The sequence below is a fragment of the Callithrix jacchus genome, chromosome 2 (assembly GCF_049354715.1).
Source record: "Callithrix jacchus isolate 240 chromosome 2, calJac240_pri, whole genome shotgun sequence".
In the NCBI taxonomy this organism is placed as follows: Eukaryota; Metazoa; Chordata; class Mammalia; order Primates; family Cebidae; genus Callithrix; species Callithrix jacchus.
The window spans coordinates 129,233,112-129,245,766 of NC_133503.1; the positions used below are offsets into that span (position 1 = coordinate 129,233,112).

The window sequence follows — 12,655 nt, forward strand, 5'->3', positions numbered from 1 at the left end:
GTATTTATAGAATCCATACTGGAACCCACTTGATTTCATTTAACGTTTGTAATTTAATGGGTGTAGAGTTTCAGTTTTGCAAGATGGAAAAGTTCTGGAGATCTCTTTCACAACAATGTGAATACACTTAACACTACTGAACTGTACACTTAAAAATGGTTTAGATGATAAATTTTGTGTGCACAATAAAAAGCTGTTAGAAATTATTTTCTTTTTGTGTACTTATTAAGTAAATTTTTAGTGAAGAATATTCTGGAGGTAAATTGTTCATCATTTGGTTCATCTCTCATCCAATATGAAACTGCTTCAGTTTCAAAGGAACCTGAGTTTCTACTTACTTCGGTTTGGACTAAGCTATAAAAAGTATTTTCTTTCCTTTCTACCAGATTGTATTTCTTTTTAAAATCTAGTCAATGGAAAGTTATAATGTGATTTATAATATACAAAGAATAAGTGTATTTGTCACTCTGAATCAGAAACTCCCGCCTTTTTTTCTTTTTCTTTCTTTCTTTTTTTTTTTTGCTAAAGCTCAACTAAAACTGTAAATTTTTAGATGTTTCTGACTACGTAAAAATTTCTTTTAAAGACCAGGTGTGATGACTTATAACTGTAATCCCAGCACTATGTGAGTCCGAGGCTGGCAGATCACCTGAGGTCAGGAGTTTGAGACCAGCCTGGTCAACATGGAAACCCTGTTTCTACTAAAAATACAAAAATTATCCAGGCATGGTAGCAGATGCCTATAATCCCAGCTACTTGGGAGACTGAGGCAGGAGGATCTCTTGAACCCGGCAAGGTGGAGGTTGCAGTGAGCTGATATCTTGCCACTGTACTCCAGCCTGGGTGACAGAGTGAAACTCTGTCTCAAAGAAAAAAAAAAAATCTTTTAAAGGTACACTTATTCTGTAACTTTGGTAATGATGAAGTATGCATTTTAAAAATAGAATAAAAAGTATGTATTTGACAAAGATTACATCGTTTGGTGATGTCAAAGTACTTGTGATTTCTTTTCGTGAAACAGGATTAGAAACCCCTCATCTCATTTAATTAAAAAAACCACTGGTAAAATCCAGTCTTTTCCTTTCTTCAGTATCTGTCAAGATTTACTTCGTATATCTGTATTTTCTAAAATTGTTACCCTTTATCTTTTATATTAAAAGGATTAATAATATAGGGTCAATCCTTTAGATATTTTAAATTATGAGATTTAGTCTATCTAGTATATTTAGTCTATCTAGTGTATGCAACTATTTTGACCTATCTACATAACTACTTATTTCTAAGTCAACCTTCTATAAGTGTAGACATCTAAGTCTAGCTTATATATAACTTATTAGTTACATGAAAATGCACATTGTATCTCATAAATGTATACAATTACTTTTCAATCAAAAAATATTAAAACAAAAAATTATAATTAAAAAGTCAGTGAGTTAAAAAAGTAAAACTATGCCATCCTAACTTTCTCAGTGCTTTTAAAGTTTTAAACTTATTTATTTTATGAATCACAACCTAATACTCTCAATATTAAATACTCTCATAGTATTAGGTACTATGAGAATAAGCCTTTAAGTATAGAATGTTGAGTTAATTCTCAGTTCATGGCATGGTATCATCATTAGTTCATGTCAGGCATTTCTGCTGTTTAATTGAAATTAATTCATTTACTCATTTGTTTATTCTTCTCTGTTCCTGTTTCTCATTTCTACAACTCCCAGTCCCATCGGAAATCGTTTAGACTTACCCATCTTGCTGTGTGTATATCTAGTTCCTATTTCTAACTGCTGCAAAGGGGATTTACTATTTTACTTTGTTTTATAACTGCTTGAAAATTCCTACTTTCACGTTATTTCCTTATATTTTTTTAGAGAGAAGCCAATCTATTTGAAGGTAGGCTAGTTCAAATGAACTTTTTATAGGCAAATATAACCTAATTCAGTGATTCATTAAGATGAGTAAGTTTAACACTGAAAGCACTGAGAAATTTAGGACAGCATATATTTTTTTAACCCATTGACATTATAATTTTTATTAGTATTTTTTATTGAAAAATGATATACATTTATGTGGTACAATATGGTGTTTTGATATATGTATACAGTGTGGAATAATTAGATCAGGTTACTTAACATATCTATTATCTTTCATACCTATCATCTTTCATACCTATCATTTTTTTATGGTGAGAAATTTGAAATGTATTCTCTTAATAATTTTAAAATGCATAATACTGACTTTTAAAACTCAAAAAGTAATTTAAAAATAAACTTCATTTTCTATTAAATACCAAATTTACTTTTTCTTTGCTACCAGGTATAGTATTACATAGGACCTCAGTTGTAGTGTGGGGATTCAGTAGATGTGCTAATTTCATTTAATGCCATACTCATGAATTTGTTAATTGGCTTGGACATTTGCAAAATTTAATTCATGCTTGGAGCTTTATTATTTCAAAATGATTCGGACATCAAGCAACCAGAATTTATTTAAAAAGCAGTAAAATATATAGTTTCTAGTTTACAATCTAGATGTTGACAGCCTTCCTTGCCCAAATTATTGCATTTGATCCACACTATTACTGTGTGTGGTAAGCATGTCAGGCATTATATCCATTTTAGTAAAGGAGAAGTTGGGTCAAGGCATTTAGTGGCTTGGACAAGGTTATGTGAATATTAAGTCATAGTCAGGACTGTAACTGAAATTTTCTGACTGCTAGACCAGTGTTCTTTATTTATACCAGTGTTTTCAAATTCTGGTATAGAAGGGACTGAAGGAGGTGACATAATATGAAATGACCAGAGAGGCCATTTTAGAGTAGCTCTAAATTATACAATATATCAATTTCTTATAATATGTTATGTGAAATGTTTTATTTATTTTTAAAAAGATGTTGCTCCTCTTTTTTTTTTTTTTTTTTTTTTTGAGATGGAGTTTCGCTCTTGTTACCCAGGCTGGAGTGCAATGGCGCGATCTTGGCTCACCGCAACCTCCGCCTCCTGGGATCAGGCAATTCTCCTGCCTCAGCCTCCTGAGTGGCTGGGATTACAGGCATGCGCCACCATGCCCAGCTAATTTTTTTTGTATTTTTAGTAGAGACGGGGTTTCACCATGTTGACCAGGATGGTCTCGATCTCTTGACCTCATGATCCACCCGCCTCGGCCTCCCAAAGTGCTGGGATTACAGACGTGAGCCACCGCGCCCGGCCAGATGTTGCTCTTTTAAGTAAAACTTTGAAAATCATTGCACTGTATTGTTGCTGTTTTTGTTTTGAGATGGAAGCTCTAAGTCAGATTTGTCAATGTAACTCCAAAAAGGGATAAAAAAAGTCATCTATTCCTGAAATGCTTGGTGCTTTTACATTATCCATCTTGTCATGTCACTCCCCATTACATTTAGAATAAAACTCAGACTCCTAATGGTGGCCTGCAGGACACTCAATTATCTGGTTCTTGCCTAGTTCTACAGACACATCTCTTGCTATTTTCCCTTTTGTTCCTTATCCCCCATAGCCTTTTTTCAGTCCTTGAATATTCCCACCCTGTGACACCTCAGGATAGTGTTCCTCTTCCCCAGCCCTTTCTATGGCTGACTCCTTTGATCCATCAGGTCCCAGTGGCCTTCCCTGACCACCCTTTCTAAAGTAGGTCCTCCCTTATTCTCCACTCTGCACCTTGTTTGTTTCACTTGCATACTGTAACAGAAAGTGAAATTATTTAATTACTAGTAGACTATAAACCCCATGAGTGCAGGGACTGTGTTTACCATGTTTTCTTTTGAATCCTTAGTCACTTTGCACATAGTTTGCCTTGGTTAAATATTTATTGGATGAGCAAATGTTGAATGAATTATGAGTTATCAAGAGATACTCAATTTATATTCACTGTCATCTGAGAAAAATCTCAAAGGTATATGCATTTGATGAATATTTTCATAAAATGATTTTAATGCATTAGTGCATAATAGTTGGAGTATAGCCATGATTTGAAGAATACTGTGGCTGGGGGCTGTGGCTTATGCCTGTAATCCCAGCACTTTGGGAGGGATTTACAACATGTAAATCAACACATTGTGGTTTGTGTTTTTGTGATCTGAAGAAATGCTATTCTAAACCAATATCAAAAATTCCTCTCCATTTTCTTCTGTTTGTTTTATAATATCACCTGTGCTCAGGAGTTCAGGACCACCCAGGTCGACATGGTGAAACTCTGTCTCTACTAAAAATACAAAACAATTAACTGGGTATGGTGGCGTGTGCCTCTAGTCCCAGCTACTTGGAAGGCTGAGCCAGGAGAATGGTTTGAGCTCCAGAGGCGAAGGTTGCAGTGAGCTTGGATTGCACCACTGCACTCCAGCTTGGGCTACAGAGTGAGACTCTGTCTCAAAAAGAAAAAGAAAAAAAAATGTTTTACCAGATTCTTCACATATGATTTCTTTAATACCCACAACAATGTTATGAATTTAGTAGTATATTCCACTTTATAGGCAATGCAACAGACATAGAAAGGTTTGTTGATACCAAAGACACTTAGCTAATAAGTGGCAGAATTGGGATTTGAACCTATGTCTGTTTGTAACTAATGTCAGCACTGTTTTCACTCTGTTTTGCTGCTTCCTAAATTAATGCTTAGGTTCTCTGGAAAATTTGCTTCTGATGAACACTTTCCTTTCCCAATGATGCTGGATAAATGAGGTGTTACTGTAATAAGGTGCTAATTGAATGGCACACAGAGTAAGTGCAAAAGAAATTAAAGAAGGAAAAGGTATGTGCTGTAGTCATCAGGGAAACCTTATGGAGAACCTATGGGACTTTAGTTCATTCAAGTAATGCTATGAAAGTGTACTGAATACTGGACCTTGTCAGATGGATAGGATATAAATAAATATAGAAGAGAATTGAGAGTATTTCAGTTTGGAGAAAGTGCTTAGAAGTGTTGTGAGTATCTTGGAAGCAGTAGGGAGGATTAGTGTGACTGGAAGAGAGAATTTGTATTAGAGAAAAGTGGCATATTTGTTGAAGAAGTAGATAAGGATGATTGGGGGTATATAAACTATATAGAATTTAATTTTTTTCTATAGTTGTTAAGAGCAATGCTATTGTAAGATACAGTAACATTTTAGGAACGTCAGTTTGGTAGCAGTATGCAGGTTTTAAGTATAATAGTGAAGCATTGGTAGCACGGTGAATAACAGTGGCAGTTCTGGCCTTGGGCTTGAAGTCCATCCCTTTCACTTGCTGGTTTGTGAGCTTGGAATATTATTTCACTTGCTATACTGTTGTTTCTTCTCTGAAATGGAAATTGAACAGTAGTACTTTTGGCCTGATCCAAGAGATTATGTTCAATGGGTCTAAGGTATGGGGCAGGAAAACGCCCTACTCCCAAATCAGACTGGTTACCTCTCCTATGTGGTCCCAGGGGCTTTGTATTTGTTTAGTTTTTCTTTTCTGACCTCGGGTGCAAAAAAGTTGAATTAATCAAACTCCTCAGATTAATGACAGACTATTAGCTTTTGGCAAGACTCCTCTCTTGTTGTATTTAAAATAGTTCTTATTTATCCCCAGTATCCATTCTAATTTTCTGCCTATATAGAAGTTCTTACTAATGTTTTTTGATATGTCTGTCTCTTTAACAAAATGTATGGTGCTGTTTTATGTACACATATTTTTAATTTATATAAATGATATTGTGCTAAAGATCTTCTGTTTCTTTTTTCATTCAGCATGAAATGAAACTTTTTCTATCGTTAAAGTTCCTTTTACGATAGAAAGCTTCAAACAGATCCAAATGTAGAGAGAATAACAACCCCTGTATGTCCATCATCCAGCTAATCTTGCCTCATACATGTTATTAACCATTTGTCCCCTAGTACCTCCTCCCCACAACTCCACTTCTGCAAACTGTATTTTGAAGCAAATCTGAGACTCTTCCCCCCTGTATTTCAATGCTAAAAACAACAACAACAACAAAAAACCCCGCAATCCATTTGGATCTTTGTACATCTGTTTCATAACTTGTAACTGCTCTAGGTATGTCAGTGAATGCATTTAACACATCTTCTTTGCCTCTCTGGTGATGATCACCTAGGTTGCCTGTAATATTCTGTTAGCACATACAACTTTGATTTTCATTTTCATACATGTCCTTTTATGGGCTTATGGGAGAAAAGCCCATAAGAGGACATGTATGAAAATGAAAATCAGAGTGGGATCTGTGAATAGGGTATATATACATATGCTTCATTTCACTAAGTGCTGCCAATTTGATTCCCAGAATGACTGTACTAGTTTACATTTCACTAGGAGTACATGGTAGTTCTCTTTTCTTTTATTTCCTCTGATACTCTGTATTATATTTTTGTCAGTCTTTCGTTTGCAAAGTGGTATGATATTTAAATTTTTATTTCTCTGAAAATTAGTGAGGTTCATTATCTCTTCAGGTATTTGTTTTCTGTTCTCCTTAAACCCTTCCATTCTTGCTGTTTTATTCTGCCTAGAAAACTCTTTCCCCTTATTCACATGGCGCATTCACTTCATTCAGATCTCTTCTTAAATGTCGTGTCTGCTTTGTCTTTCCTCATTGTCTTTATCACAACAAAACCTCATATTAATTATGTTATGTATTTATTTATTTTCTCTGCTCAAGTTCCTTGAAGGCAGAGACCTTATCTGTGTTCACACCTATATCCCTAGCATTTAAAAAGGTAGGTTCTCGGCCAGGCACGGTGACTCACGCCTGTAATCCCAGCACTTTGGGAGGCCGAGGCGGGCGGATCATGAGGTCAAGAGATTGAGACCATCCTGGTCAACATGGTGAAATCCCGTCTCTACTAAAAATACAAAAAATTAGCTGGGCACGGTGGCGCATGCCTGTAATCCCAGCTACTCAGGAGGCTGAGGCAGGAGAATTGCCTGAACCCAGGAGGCGGAGGTTGCGGTGAGCCAAGATTGCGCCATTGCACTCCAGCCTGGGTAACAAGAGCAAAACTCCGTCTCAGGAAAAAAAAAAAAAAAAGGTAGGTTCTCTATAAATATTTGTTGAATAAATAAACCTGAATTGGCTATTTGTATTGTTGCCCATTTTGCCTACTCAATAGGAGCTTCTTGAATATTCTAGACATTAATCTGTGTTGGTTTTAGACATTGTTATAATCTGTTAATTTTGTCCATTGTAGCTGCCCTTGATTAGGAATTCTTAATTTTCAAGTGGTTAGTTAAATCATCACATCACAACGTGTAAATCAACACATTGTGGTTTGTGATTTTGTGATCTGAAGAAGTGCTATTCTAACCTGATATCACAAATTCCTCTCCATTTTCTTCTATTTGCATTATAATTTTATATTTGAGGGTATAATTTCTCAGGAGTTTACCTTTGTATAGGTTGTGAGGTATAGTGGGTGATTTTATTTTTCTTCCTGTAGAATACAAGCAGTTTGCACTTTTCCTGCTGATTGGTAGTACACACTATGTTTGAATTATTTCTCATATGTCATTGATCGGTTGTCTATTTTTGTTTAGTATCAATATTTTTTATTACAGTGGCTTTGCACTGTGTTCTACAGTCTGGTAGGGCAAGTCCTCCCTCTTTTAAAAAATTGACTTAGCAACATTCATGATAGCAACAATCAAGTAACTAACCTTTAAAAACAATGCCGAAGACCATTATGGAGGAATTATGAAACTCTATCAAAGGACATAAAAGAATACATAACCAATAGAAGAGAAATACCATGGGATGACATAATGTTTTAAAGATGTCAGTTCTCCCCAAATTAATTTGTATATTCAGTCCAACCGCAATAAAAATTTCAGTAAGATTTTTTGCATACCTCAACACACTTATTCCAAAGTTTATTTGGAATTTATTATAAATATGTCAATTAAAAAAATAAATGTATGCTTTCATAGTATTATGCTGTGTTCTTTGGTAATTAATTTTTGTGTTATGGATGGGCAGTTGATTGGAAGCAGCAGAGAAGACAGAAGAGACTAGCAGAGATAAGTGTTTTGGTTAGAAGTGAGAAATTGTAGTGGTAGTAGCAAGTGGTACCTCAGCAAAGAAGCACAAAAAAGATAAAAGATAGAGAAGTGAGGGGTTGTTGGATAAATACATACTGCTGCTTCAACTTGGGAAATGCATAGGTAGGAACAGAGGATAAACACTTGTCTATAGTACTGTCCCTTGCTAATGATACATAGCATGTCTAGTCCAACCGTCTATATGGAGTACTTACTGTCTAGGGTAATAGTATCTATCGCAGGTATCTCTGAGATGTAGCTCAATAATTGATATTTATGAATAATGATGACCCTGAGTAATCAGGAAGATCTTTAAATATATTCTTGATGTTTTGTTTAAAGCGGCAGATAAATGGGTGTTAATAGTTTCAATAAAAAACAGTTGGCCAGGAGCGGTGGCTCAAGCCTGTAATCCCAGCACTTTGGGAGGTTGAGGCGGGTGGATCACGAGGTCGAGAGATTCAGACCATCCTGGTCAACATGGTGAAACCCCGTCTCTACTAAAAATACAAAAAGTTAGCTGGGCATGGTGGCGCGTGCCTGTAATCCCAGCTACTCAGGAGGCTGAGGGCAGGAGAATTGCCTGAACCCTGGAGGCGGAGGTTGCGGTGAGCCGAGATTGCGCCATTGCACTCCAGCCTGGGTAACAAGAGCGAAACTCTGTATAAAAACAAACAAACAAACAAAAAAAAAACCAGTTAAAGTTATGCCTGCACTTGGGTTAATGCACATCCAGTTAGACGTATCCAAAGCTACTCATTTTCCCAATTTTCGGAGTAAAACCTTTACTCTGTGTATATCTTGTATGCACTCTTGTGAATATTTACAAGCTGCAGATAGAAATGGAGTTGGGGAAAATTAATTTGCATACTCCACTACCAACAGTAATCAACTACATTGACATCATTAACTGGTCATTATGAATTTTTCCTCTTCCAGAGAACCAAGAACCTTCTCAAGGGACAAATTACTAAATTCACGACTCTTACTAACAATGTATAACAAATTGGGAAGAATTTCTGTAATCTCAGAGAAGGTGCTAACTATTCACTTGTAACTTGTGTAGAAACTTCAGTTATTCAAGGTAGTCCTTTTATTTCTAAATGGATAAGGATTAAAAGAGATCTGTTTTAATTTACTTTCAAAAACTTTTTTTAGCATGAAGAAAGGAAAAAATAAGAGTTTCTGGCTTTAAGTTAATTTTTCACATGGAAAATATGTGTAGAAATAATTACAGCATCATGTTAATAGGTACTAGTAAAGTGTTTGAGATTTCATCAAAAGGGAAAGAAAGCAATTGTGCTAGATATAAATCAGGGAAGGTTTATTTGAGCTGCAAGTAAGTAGAATTTTGATACTGTGATTATGCATGAACACCAGAAGATGGTGTTTCACAGTTTTGTCCATTCTCTGATGTTGGATTTTTATGTATACTTAAAGGGAAGAGACTTACTGTATGTTTTTTCCATGTAGCACACATTGTGCCAGGCCCTTCATTTACATTGGTGTACTTTACACTTGACCATGTGAGGTTAATCTTGCTAAGATCCTATGATGAGGAAACAAAGGTTTAGAGAAAACAAATACATGCTCAGGGTAATTTAGGGACTAAAGTTGATTCTCTGTTGCAGTAATCTTAGGATCTTCATTGGCTAGCTATTATCTGAACATTTCCTGAATTCTTCAGCAGGGCATGCCATTCTTGTAAAAGAATGCTATAGTTGTTAAATACGAGAAAGGTAGGTCTCTTATTACAGAAATGAGAATTAAGTGCCAGGATTAGAACTGTTCTCTTTGCCCTCATTTTAAAAAAAACAGAAATTATACTGAAGAGAGTAAGGAGACCGACCTTAAGCTGGAAAGCAAGGAACTTTCACAATATGCCTGTATAGTTATATTTCACTTTTGGAGAGTTGTAGTGTAGTTATCTTAGCAGTATTTCTGACAAGGCCTTCATCATGCCATCAGTACCTGCTGGGCAGGGATCTAGTAAGATCGTAATGCTTAATTCAGATGTAAGCCGGGATATTTTATATTCTTTTTGCTGTTGTTTATTTCCCTTTTATTTTTCATTAATATTTTGTAAAATCTTTTAGAAAATTAAAACAAGTAATATAGGACTTGGCATATAGCATTTGGGCAGTAGATTTTGGTTGAAGGAATGCTGGAGTATGTCAGCAGCGCTAAGAATTAAGGGAAGGAAAGGTTTTGTTTGTTTGTTTTTTCTGTGTTTAGATTGTAACTTTCAGCGAGCATCAGGGTGCCCCAATGGACCAGGGTAGGGATGAAGCAGCAGGGAAGGTATAACAATCCTAATAAAGAGGTAATATTCATGGGCGGAGAGTCCAGTGTTTTTGGACAAATTATCCATTTTCCATTAGTGAACTTGGAGATTTGTTTTACTTTTCTAAAGACATTTGATTCCTTATAATGACGTTGATGAAATGGTTCAGGAAACCAAATGCCATGTCTGTGATCTTATAATCTATTATAGAGTTCTGTTGTTTAGAGAGTTCAGTTCAGGTTTTGAATTTGCTACAGGATAGTAAACTTTTGATCGCCAGTTTTTGAAAAGGCTTCATGGCTGCCTAGTTTTGTTTTTGTTTTTGTTTTCAGTTTCCATATTGATTAGTCATTCGATACTGAACTGCTAAAGAATTAGATTTTTGTTACAGCAGATTTTTGGCATTATAAAACTCTTGGTTTGTGGATAAGACTTGGTTGGAACTTAACTGTTTTTTGTTCTTTGTATTTTGCGTAGTGTGTGAACTGGTTCATGATGTTTTCACTTGGGAACTTCATAGCATCAATCTTAAGTAATCACTTTTAAGATTTTTGTTTGTTTTTGTTTCTGCTTGTCGTCTGTGTTGGAAGAATTGTATAGAAGTTAGGAAAGATATTTGGGAACATTTTTAGGTCATGTGATTCTCAAGCCTGATCTAGAAGGATTGAATAGGTGTCTTAGAATGAAGCATACAGATTAGATTGCCATTAGATGTTCAGATACTGTGACTAAACATCTCATCAAGCAGTAGTAGGTTTATATTTTTTGTGGTATCCATCCAGACTTGATTAACAGTTGACAGGTTTTAGGTTTCCTGCTATTATGGCTGTTGGTAAAATCCCTGAAAATCTGTGTATCTGTAGCTTTATTTCCATTTAGTTTTGTTTTTAAGCTAGTCTTCTACTTAATATTTTGTTTCATGTTGGTTATATTACCTAGCAAGCGTGTCTGTGATTATGAAAACAATATAGTAAAAAGAAAACCCCAGGTTATTGATGTGCTATATTTGTGTGTATACTTTAAACAGACCTAGTTTTACTTTTGTGTGGAATAATCAGGAAAATGTGTATAACAGTTAAACAGTAAAATGAATCTTACCATTTACAATATCAATACAGAGATTTAAGTTTTTCCTGTGCTTAAACATCTACTTTACTGAATGATGTCAAATTCAAACTGTGAATTCTAAAAATGCATAACTGATTATACGTCTAAGTAGAGCAAAAATTTTGTTCAGAAGGTTAGAGGCAGAGGGAATGGGAGATGCCTTGATATTTATCTAGTCAGCTTCTTGCTTTTCTTCTATAAGGTGATAAACACTAGTGATGTCTTTGAAATCCTGAGCATTATTTTCGTGTTCCTTTTGCTGAAATTTTTAACAAATATTTAAACAGTAGCTAATGGTATAACTTGAAAAGCTTAGCCTATATGCTGTTGTAGCACCTGAAACTTTAGTGCTGTCAGATTCTAACAGCAGTAGTATGACTTTCTCAGAAGTTATAGCAAAGGCCATATCATTATTTTGATGGGCTGTGATGCAGATTTTAAATTATGATACAAACAGTCAGTATTAAACCAAGGGAAGACCATTTGGAATGGATACTCTGTTACATTTATCACCAATGCTTAGCAGTAGTGACATAGTGTGGAGGTAGGATTGGTAGTACTTCTAGGCCAAAGAAGGCTTTTAATTTAGGGAAGCTCTGGAGCTGAGAATGGTTGGTGTTACCAGAGTTTATAAAAGAAGTAAAAATCTGGATGAACTCTGAACCCAGAAGTACAATCTTGGCTGTATTATTCATGTTTTTTATTTTCTGTATTTTATGATGCTTTGACGTCTTGGGGCCTTGCTGGCCTTGCTGTGGGCGGACTACTCCTCCAGGGCTGGATAATTCCCAGAGATAGCAAGTGACTCTCCTGTGAGCATTTTCTATGTAAAACAGCCAATCTAGAGCTCATACTGCCAACTACCTCCTTTATTGAGCTTTTGCAGATCAAGCCACTATCCCCCTACCCTGTTGTCACCCCAGGGCCTGGTACCAGGCAACTTAGGGGTGGTTCTTACATTCTGGAGCCCATTGAAATTACTGAAACCAGCCAATCCTAAACTGTTTACCTTGCCCTGCATTGGCCTTTTCTGCTGAAAACCATAATCAAGGCTTGTGCCATGCTTTCCCCTCTCTCCTTCTGCCTCCTGACTGACCCTGGTGCCTTCCCATATGGACCTGTGCTTCATGGCATGCCTCTTCCTTCTAGGACTGTGAGTAATAAACTATTCTTTCCAAGGCAGTTGTCTCTGTCTGTCATTTTACTACACTCAAAGGAAACAAATCCTGGGTACATTTGAAGACAT

At 35.8% G+C, this 12,655-nt stretch overlaps 1 protein-coding gene across 24 annotated transcripts in view; it reads left to right on the forward strand.

The window, feature by feature from the left end:
• The window catches only part of SSBP2 (single stranded DNA binding protein 2), a 326,613-nt gene that overhangs the window by 20,719 nt on the left and 293,239 nt on the right, over positions 1 to 12,655 (forward strand). The gene's annotated exons all lie outside the window — the stretch shown is intronic.